This window comes from Papaver somniferum, chromosome 7 (genome assembly GCF_003573695.1).
Source record: "Papaver somniferum cultivar HN1 chromosome 7, ASM357369v1, whole genome shotgun sequence".
In the NCBI taxonomy this organism is placed as follows: domain Eukaryota; kingdom Viridiplantae; phylum Streptophyta; class Magnoliopsida; order Ranunculales; family Papaveraceae; genus Papaver; species Papaver somniferum.
Window position 1 is genome coordinate 191,862,996 of NC_039364.1, and position 11,146 is coordinate 191,874,141.

At 38.0% G+C, this 11,146-nt stretch overlaps 1 pseudogene; it reads right to left on the bottom strand.

The window, feature by feature from the left end:
• Positions 1-6,509: 6,509 nt before the first annotated feature.
• Positions 6,510-8,721, bottom strand: LOC113295734 (annotated as a pseudogene).
• Positions 8,722-11,146: the final 2,425 nt, after the last annotated feature.

Genomic DNA, 11,146 nt, shown 5'->3' on the forward strand with positions numbered 1-11,146 from the left:
AGTAGTGAATATGTTGGAAAGGGAAGTTGAAATTCTATCACCAGGGAATCCATTTCGATATCTTTATGCTGGATATGCAGCTACGGGAACAAGTGTTGCGAATAGTTATTCGACTACTGCAAGAACAAATTCATCTCAGTACAAAAATACAACTCCACTCATGAGGAAATTTGAAATACAAATCGCTACTTTATAAAATATATCTTCATAATTAGCTCTCCTTGTTATAAAAAATTCTGTAACAGTAAATTTTATCCGAATTCGTATTGTTTTGAAATTTAATACCATTGTTCATTGGGTCGACTAATATTTTAGAGATGTTCTTGTTGTTGTTTTCCATCAAAAATGAACCGTAAAGAAATTTACGGTTGGTATCGATTTTCAATTTACCAATCGTAACTAGTGTAGTAAATACCGCCATGCACATGATATGTTACGGTTGGTAAAAACTGAACGACATAAATAACCGTAACTGAGTTACGGTTCGTATCGAGCATTTGTTTACCAACCGTAACTGGTATTACGATTGGGTTTCCCCCATATTAAACCAGTTACGGTTGGTAGTTCATCTCTTACGAACCGTAACTACTAATTATAGTTGGTTACTTGAAAAATTCTAACCGTAAGTATCTCTGAAAATGTAAAAGTTTTGATTTTTTACGTATCTTAGATAATTTTGAGCAACAAAAAGCTAATTGGAACTAATTTAGAAGTATAACTGGTCATTTTCGGGCACTGGTTCTTCATTTTCTTGATTAATTTCTTCAATTGATTGAGATTGACCTTCACATTGGGTTAAAACATCTCTAGCTACCATCTAACAAATACTCCATATCCGGATCCCCATCAAGAGGTATGTAGTATTTGTTTTCTCTATCATATAGAGATTCACCCATCTCAAATTTGTAACTGAAATCACTCATTTTGGTTGACTGAATCAAAACCAAGGATTTCACAAATATCACAAAAGTTTTTCTTTTCTTCTCCTCTAATTTTTTTTTTTAACTCTAAAATTTGATTTTGTTTTGATTTGGAGTAAATATAAGTGAAACTTAATTATTAACACTAAACTAGATTATCAACACTAAACTATGTAAGGGTTAATTAGTTATTATCATTTCTTTTTTTGGATAACGGGCACTTGAAATTACCATGTAATGATCCTTTTTGTCCTATTATATCATCCCCTGTAATGATTTCTTCAGCCCCTATAACAGGTTACTAGACTTACTAGTTACTATCATGTAATTTCAAAAATCATTATACCTTATACATAAGCTGCGATAATAAAGAGAAATATTCATGAAGTCAAATTCATTTGGGTTGTAATGTAGTAGAAAACTAGTTGTATTGATTGTATTTGGATAAGAGATAGGATAGGCGTAGACAACCCTAACACATGAAGATCTAAATATAGGCTAACACACCTATTACACTTTAGTAAAACAGGAAATAAGAGAAAGACAATTACTCTAGCACTCCCCCTCAAACAGAAGTATGGAGCAAAGTAAATACACAAGTTTGTCTAAAGTGCTATAAAAACAGTTGTGAATAATATTCTTGCAAATAAGAATTATTCATTCTTGATTCTTCTAGCTTCATGTTATATAAGAAAATTGAGTTTTCTCTCTTGAAATGCGAGAAAGTTGTGTTCCTAATATTCCCCCTAAAATTAATGCCCATTTCCCATACAAAGGGATCAATGTGCAAACAGGAAATTAAACGAAATATTATTCATTCTTCAATTTTTCTTCACTACAGTACTATAAGAAAGTTGGTATTTCTCTTCAGTTCTCTTCAAATTGTGGGATTCTTTGTTGATAAAAGATAAAATATGATGGTATACTGTGTTGGTTAACATATAAAAGGTGATGGTTTTTTGTGTTGGTTGACAGATAAAATGTGATGATATTCTGTGTTGGTTAGCAGAAAAAATGTGGTGGTGTACAGTGTTGGTTAACTGATAAAATGTGATGGTTTTCTATGTTGGTTAACAAATAAAATGTGATGGTATTCTGTGTTGGTTAACAGATAAAATGTAGTGGTGTTTAGTGTTGGTTAACTGATAAAATATGATGTTCTGTGTTCGTTAACAGATAAGATGTTGATTCTGTGTTGGTTAACAGATAAAGGTGTTTAGAATTGGTTCCAAGTGACGGTGGATAAGTTGTGGAACAAAATTTAATCTAGGTACTAAGATGTGATAAAATGGTGTTGGAAAGTTGTAGCAAAAGTAATGGTTTGGATAATGAAAAGTCTAGTCTTGAAAAGGTGTAATAAAAGTTGTGTTCCTAATAAATGAGTCTTGGAGATGTTATTAAGAGTTCAAATGTTAGTACTCTGAAAATAATAAACTAACAGAGAAAGTTGTGTTTAAAAAAAAAAAAAAATCATCCCAAGATTTGAATATATTCTAAAGGATGATTGAATATGGTATTGGTACTGGGTTTTCAAAATGAAACAATGAATTTGGTTATTGAGAAAGCAAAAGAAAAGATGCGTGTTCTAGTGAAAAATACCCAGCAACAACCTACGCGGTTTAAAATGATTTTCGAGTGTGGTGGATGGTTGGTAAGTCTGGCAAAACTATGGTCATCACGTTATAAAATATTCAAATTGACGACTAATCCAGGTAAAACTGGACATTATCCTAGTGTTTGTGGGTGAAAATAGCTTCTGCTGATTTTGGTAATTTCGGGTGTGTGGGTGAGAAACGAGTATAAACCCTAAACAATGTATTGTAAGAGATTACTTTGATTCGAGAGATCAATCTGTACAAATCCGGCCTAAACCAAGAAATGGCCGTTCCAGACTTGCTTCGGTCACAAAGTGAAGGAGAAGGGTTGGTCTTAGGGAGGGAAGCGAAGAGAGTGTTGAGACCAGAATAGTTGATTCTGGAAGAGTAGTTGTTTGACGACTTGTATCAGAAAGTAAAACGCTAGCAGATTGGGAATCTAACAAGTGATTTCTGAGTGTGGTATGTTCCTGACCAAAAACTTGTCGTTTGGTGGAAATAGGTGAGACCTATTTATATAAGTCGTAACAAAACGTACCCTTGGTCTCGTAAGAAGTGGAAACGGTTTGAGTAATGGAGGAGAATGATAACGGGTAACGCCTGGAATTGATGTTTCCATAATGAAGAATACGTTTCACCATTATTTCTTGTCATTACTAACCGCCTCACTTTTATGACACTTTCTTATAACGGGCGTATTCCACGCCGCACGCTGTAAACCGCCAGACCAATACCCTGATGAGCATCCCCCAATTTGTGACATGTTTTGATGTCTCGAGTGTTTTTGTGTAGCATGTTGCTATTGTTTGGTAAGTTAAGCTTGGGAGGCTTGCCGATCGGTGGTGACCTTTGACGGTCGAGATTTTGCATCTTGAGAGGAAAGGTAGCCGTTGATTGTTGCAACCTTTTGTTTGGCAGCCAGTGGCATGGAGGCGTGGCCAGTATGCTCGTGCATTCTTTAGGCGCGGCCAAAAATTAGGGTTTGGTACAAACCGTGTAGTTTTGGCATTGGGCCAGAAGTTGCCACGCGTTTAGTGGCGAACTTGTACGGCTGAGATTTGTATCTCAGAAGGAAGGGTAGCCGTCGATTATTGCAACACTTCGTTTGGCAGCCAGCAGCATGGAGGCATGGCCGGCGTGGCTTTTGGGTGTGGCCAAGTTAGGATTTTGGCATAGATTAGGCGGGGCCAAAATTAGGGTTTTGGCATAGTTTGGGCGCGACCAAAATTAGGGTTTGGTGCCGTGACCAAAGAATTGGCATCGTAACCAAGTTGGTGCCGTGAACAAAAGTTGTCACAAGTTTGGTGGCGAACTTATACGACTGAGATCTTGCATCTCAGGAGGAAGGATAGCCGTTGATCGTGGCTACCTTTCGTTTGGCGGCCAGCAACATGGTGGCATGGTCGGCATGCTCGTGCATGCTTTAGGCGCGGCCAAAAATTAGGGTTTGGCATAGTTTAGGCGTGGCCAAAATAGGGTTTGGCATAAACTGTATAATTTTGGCCTTGGGCCAGAAGTTTCCACGCGTTTGGTGACAAACTTGTACGGCTTAGATTTACATCCCAGAAGGAAGGGTAGCCGTTGATTGTTGCAACCCTCTGTTTTGGCAGCCAGCGGCATGGAGGCATGGTTTTTGCGTGGCTGGCATGGCATGCCATTGGCACGGTGGTGCGGCTGGCGTGGTTGGCATGCCTTTGGCGCGGAGACGTGGCTGGCATGGCATGTCATTGGCACGGTGGTGCGGCTGGCATGGTTGACATACCTTTGGTGCGGAGACGTGGCTGGCATGGCATGCCATTGGCACGGTGGTGCGGCTGGCATGGTTGGCATGCCTTTGGCGCGGAGGCGTGGCTGGCATGGCATGCCATTGGCACGGTGGTGCGGCTGGCATGGTTGGCATGCCTTTGGCGCGGAGACGTGGCTGGCATGGCATGCCATTGGCACAGTGGTGTGGCTTGCATGGTTGGCATGCCTTTGGCGCGGAGACGTGGCTGTAATGGCATGCCATTTGCACGGTGGTGCGGCTGGCATGGTTGGCATGCCTTTGACGCGGAGATGATGCTAGTCAGCACTGAGGGCTCTGCCGTGGAGCATAGTATATTAAAAAAAGGTACCCTGATAAATTTCTCACAGACGTATTGAAGGTCTCAATAAATGCGCTAGTGGAGACATTATTATTCAAGTTCTGTTTCTTTTCATAGTGACGTCACTGTTTGACTAAGGTTTTACGATTTTAACCCTAAGCTAAAAACCACCATCAACATTAAGTCCCCTGCTTAGCTCGGAACAGGGGCGTTGTTGCGAGGTAAGCATAAGATGGTGACAGACAAGGAAAAAATTGAAATGTAAGTCAGGAAGAGACGGTCAGAAAGATCCGACTAACCTTTTCGGGAGATAAAGAGAATCCATGACTCTTGCGTTGGCTGCTTTTGTGCAAATTCGGTTCGGGGTGCTGCCGGCTAGGCAGCGAAATGGTAGAGGTGGTTGCTGGCTGTGATGCAAATAGTTGGCGTCAGCTTGGCTTGGCCGCGTGCTGTCTTGACTAGGCTAGGGAACACAGAGTTGTTGGCGTTGCTGGCTTGGCTTGGCAAGCCGTTGGCATAGTTCGGCTTGAGATGGAGTCGTTAGCAGTGGATCGGCTTGGGATGGAGCCGTTAGCATTGGATCAGCTTGGGATGGGTGCTGGCTTGTCGTGGCGCGGACTATCGGCTTGGCATTGCTTGCGGGTCCGGTTGCCTCTTTCCATGCGTGGCTCAGATAGGAAATCCTTTCCTTATTCAAATCCCAAAGTATCATGTTCATATGAAAGGTGTTAGCTCTCCTACTCATGTTATACCGCCGGTTTCGCTTCCAAGTTTCGGTGCTGACAGTAGAGCAGTAGCAATAACGCGGGCCAGCGTGTTCCAAACACGTACTTCCATGTTTTTTTTTATCAAACCCTAATTGACCCGTATAGACAAATATCTTTTCCAGCCGATATCACGCCTTAATTCACTACCAGTAGAAAGTTTTCCTTTTTCGGATTTCATCGCTCTGCTGAATATAAGAGGCGATCTTGAATTCTTCGTTCGTACAGATCGTCTTGAAATCACATGTATCTTCTCGTGTTTTCTCCTGGTTTCTCACTCTGTTTTCTTGTTCATGTAGATTGCTGGTGTAGATAGGGCGAAAACTTATCCCCTCTTTTGATTCTGTAGTATATAATGGGATCTTCCAGTGACAACCGTACCTCTGACTCTTCGGAGAGAAGCTTTGGGATCGACGAAAACTGGTTTTCTTATCTTGAGGAGGCATTGGCCAGAATTAATTCTCTGTTTCACTAGTCCAGAAGGGCCTATAAATGACATATGAAATCTTTTATAAAACATGGTTTATCACGGCTTTCATCTGTCATTCGAACCGTTATTTATTTGGTGTGACTCTTTATAAATAACGAATCGAAAACGTCATTTAACTATGACAAATAAAGTATGTGACTTTAAGTCGCGGACATACTCTATCATTTAGTATCACGGTTATCATATGTTAAATTTAATAACAGTTGATGTCTGTCCTATGTAAATGCTCTGTCATCATTCAGCCTACTGATTCAGACATTAGTATTTAGATATGGCGATTCAGACATTAGTATTCAGATCGGGTGATTCAGAAGTTGGTTGAATCTGAGAAAATTTTTTCCCTAGTTCTGAAAACAAAATATTAAATGAAACGGTTTAAATTCTAGTTGCAATTTAAAGAACTTTATATTAATATAAAAAAAAACATTCAACACATAGAATCTCTAAATACAAACTGAAAGACAAATTATAGAAACCTAGAATTGCATACTAAACATTAAAACTGAAATCCATCTACTAAGATTGTCACCTAATCTTGCCACTCTAATTTGGTAGCTCTCCTACAAGATTTACATAAGTTTTTGGCCACTTAGTCTTGTCATCTGTTGCAATATCTCCAAGTACTCCTTCCATTTCGCATAACATATCACTTGCATTCATAATTTTATCAAACTTATGATCACGACCTTCCTAATGAACACATTATGCAATGGGTAAATGCTTGATGTAGCCTTCCCAATATCTTTTCCAATCATCTCAGGGATAAATTTTGCCACCAATTCTTTAAGATCACATGAAGAGGTCAGGTTTACCATGATTTCAGCCATCTTGTGAAGAATCCGACAACACAAAGTACAGATGATACAATCAGGAAATAATAAGAAAATGTTGGTTTACCATGATTTCCCTATTCTTCCAATAGGGTCACAAAAGAATCTTACACACATGAATCACATGAAATGATAAGAAAATATTGAATTCGAAAGACCCAACTTCACCTCTCGAATCTGGCTAGATTGAGCATAACAAATTCTCTTGACCTGTTTGTCTGACTGCTTGGTGAATATACTGCAGAACGATGAAACAATCTTGAGAAAATGTTGAAATCGAAAGACATAACTTCACCTCTCGAATCTGGCTAGATTGGGCATAACAGGTTCTCTTGACTTGTTTGTCTCGCTGCTTGGTGAATCTAATGCAGAATGTCCTCGAGGTGAAGTTGTCTGTTGTCTTGACATCAATATGCATTTCAATCAATGTCTGCCACTTTCTTACAAGAGGTCTCAACTTGTCTGTGGTAAAATCCATTCCCTGAATCAAACAATTATAAATATATGTATCAAAATAAATCATTAATAAGAGACGGAATTGTAGATTGTTACTTACCCAGAAATTGGTAAGAACATTCTTTCTTTTAACATCCTCAACTCTAAGTCTGAACTTCTTGCACACTTGATCCTCATTTCCTCAAAGATCAGCCAATGAAACCTCACAGTTGGCGAGTGAGTCCTTAGGAAGCAATCTGGAAAACAAGGAGAACATGCAATCCATTAATGTACATTGTTAATATTATGAAGCAAATGAGGCTGATACTTGAAACACTGGCTTTGTAACCGTTAGCTAAGATCATAAATCATTGGCAGACTCAATACTAAAACATGAAACAAAGAGATGAGTCAGGTGAAAACAATGAAGCTATGTCTTATAGTCATCATGGGTATATCTGAAAGAACAAGTGCCTCAACAAAATCACAAAGCAAGTTTTCAGCAGGAATTGGTGCCAAAGCTTGTAAGCATCACCTACGATCGTAGTTGTGCTACATCAGTATACCAAAAGATGGGCACCTAAGTTTCAATCAGCTGCTAGCTATGAATAAGAGACATAATCTAAAAACATCCAAGATTGTTCTCTTAGGCAGTTCAAAGGGACATAACATCAATGAGCTTAAATTCCTTAATACCACCAACGGCAGCATTACTGCATCACCCCCACATCACCACCGCCACATACAAAAAGATGGCGTCTAAGTTTCTAAGTTAATAACATTTCTACAGTGGTGGTGTTGATGTTTTGGACAGGTGGTTAGTGATATGGTGGTGGTGGTGGTGCTGTTGTATTATGGTAAAGGTGGTTGCCGTGGTATTGGTATTGTAGTGTCATGGAGGTGGTGCTAGATTAAGTGGCTATGAACTCGAATTTGTGAGGCATAACCATTCGATTACTACTCATGTTCTAACACTAAGAGTTCTCAAAACTGTAATGTTGTCTTTCACAAGATCACTGACTAATATCATCTAAGTTGTCCTACTTGTGTAAAGATGATTACAAAACTGAGAAGAATAAAAAAAATGCTTTGTAATTTAAAATGCAGGTGCTCATAAAATAATTCCATTTTGTTGATGCATTTCACCAAACACTTTGCACATATTCATCAGTTTATTCATAACCAAATCAGATAACATGAGTTCTACATCGGACTTTTACATAGAAAACAGAACAGATGATGAAATTAACCTTTAAAGAAGCTTGATGTATTATTCCTTGTCAATGAGTAAAGAGGAGGAATGCAAGTAAGTGATGAAATATATAAAGTGGTAACAACAGATTTGAACAAATTTGAGTAAAAAAAAACAACAAATTTGAGCAAAAACAAGGAAAATAAACCCCATCAATTGGTTCTCTATAGATGGAATCTTAGTCACTGTTAAATAAAGAATATGAAGATCAAATAAGAAATTTGGACACCTTATCATGGTTCTTCAAATAACCCATTTAGACTATCACCTTATCATCGTACATTTCAGAAACCCTAACTCCGAAATTTAACAAACTTGAGTTTTAAAGATAAAACAGACCAATTACACATCAAGCACACACAAAGTAATAAGGTTTAATGAGATTTCCTGCTATCAGTTGATGATTGAAGTGGCGAGAAAAGATTTAATTTGGTTTTTTTCTTTTCGGAGGAACCGAAGACGAGACTTTTCAGGATCTAAGTTTTTTTTTTTTTTTTTTGAAGAAAAGTCTCGAGTTTAGTTGAATCATCATCGAGTATATAGGGCTTGATGGAATCGGTCCCATACCAAACCATGTGAAACGTCCCAAGTCTTTAGATGTCATGTCCTAACATGGTTCTAATTCGGACTTCCATAAAAGTCCCAAGTCTTTAGATGTCGTGGCCTACTATTCTTGTTCCTGGTTTGGTTTCTATAACTCGGTTATAACCTACGTATAAAAATTAATCGTATTTTCTGAATGGGTACTTAAGTTCACATAAACGAGTAATCATATAGAATCTTAAAAACCCCTCTTTGATCATCTTAATTAATTTTTCTCTTTTTTCAGAAGTATCTGATCAATGGGTAAACATCCATGCATCGCTTGGGCTCCAATTCTATGGGGTAAGTGTCGTGTTTTATTTACGAGAAATAATAAGAAATCCAAGTTATCAAAAGTTGATAATGAATCTGTTCACGAGGGACATTCTATCCCTGATCTTCTTTTTCATATCATCACCAACATACTCCTTAGACTTTCCTCAAAGTCCCTCTTCCAGTTGAGGCACCATACTATCTCAACTGACTTGTTATATGATTTAACCACGAATCCGTACTTTATGCGCGCACACCTAGACCAAGCCCGAGCTACTCCAACCATTGTTGTGCAATCTCTTTCGCAGCCCATTGACAATTGCATAGAGCTTTTTCTTTTTGATGATAAAGCTGAGTACGTTGAGGCTACAAGCTTCGATCTTAGTTCATATGGAGAGGAACGCCCAACTGATCTCTGGGGTTCATATGATGGTTTTCTTTTATTCACAAGCCAAGCCAGGCATTTATGGCAATTATGTATTTGGAACCCGATCACAAAAGAACAAGTAACCATCACCTCGCCAAGTCGTCTTTTATCTTTCTGTGGATTTTACTTCCATCCATGTAAAAAGGAGTACGAAGTGGTTGTATGTCGTTATACTGCACGAAAATTCGACTTTCAGATTCTTAATTTAAGAACTAAGCATAGAAGAAGTGTTGGTAGCGGCTCTTACCCTCCAAGTACAAAAATACCGCCTGTATTTATCAACGGGACGTTTTACTGGATGGTGGATTGGTTGGCTTATTTCATCTGGAACAACTGTGTTCTCCCTAGCCTATCAGACGCAATATTATCATTTAATATTGAAACCGAGGAGTTTAGTACCATGGAATCTGCTGTGCCATGTAATTATACTCCAACGCAAAGAAGATACCCAGGAAATGAGTTTCAACTTTCCGATTTGGAAGGCGAATTGAGCCTATTCGATCCTTCGTCAAGAACTGAAGTGGTCATATGGGTGTTTAACAACAATACCAAACGTTGGGATAAGAAACACTCAGTGATTAGTCCCTATCACGAGCAAAAGTGGTATTTCTACTCGTACTTCACCGAATTTGAATACATCAAGATGAAAGGAGAATTCATAGCATATCACTGCTGGGGTACAAGAAAACCATATATTTACAATGTAAGTTCTGGAACTTGGAAGCTGTTTGAAATTAATGGATTTGAAAGAGATTGCACAACAACAATTCATACTCAAAGTCTTGTCTCTTTGGATGCTGCAGATTCAGTTATACCACTAGAAAATATTGATGTATAAATTTGATCTCTTGTCTGGTTTTTTCTTTCTTATCAAATGAATCTACATACCTGATGGCTTTTATCTTAGAATTTAGTTGATTTATATTTTATACACGTCTTTATTAGCATTACAAAAAAGTAAATAACAAAAGAATAGAAAACAAAATAAAACCTTTGACATTGGGAGGATTGAACCAACTCATCCATATCAACATTGTTGGGATGGAAGGCAGATAAATAATTACGAAATAAATTAAGATAGATGTTAAAACTACACATAGAAAATTCTTTTCCCTAAAAAAGTTTGTTTGGACGAAGGAAACCTTATTTTGTGGGATCACAAAATTGACTAAAAAACTCATACTATTTTTGGTGTGTCAAATAGACATGTAAAAAAAAGATACTCTTCTAATATTCTAGGATTTAAAAGATACTGTTCTAATATTCTATTTGGTTATTTTACCCAGAAAAACTTATAACAGCGGACTAAAGCTCCCTCTCCATATATTTATTAGAATTTAACTAACGTGTTCTATATTTCTATTGCATTCACAAGTCTACTGGTCAGTACCCTACAGTGCTCGGAGACTTGTACGATCCATGAATATATAATTCATAAAGCATTAGAAAATGCCCTAAGTACTACTAGCTATAGAAAAAAGGAAAATGATTTGT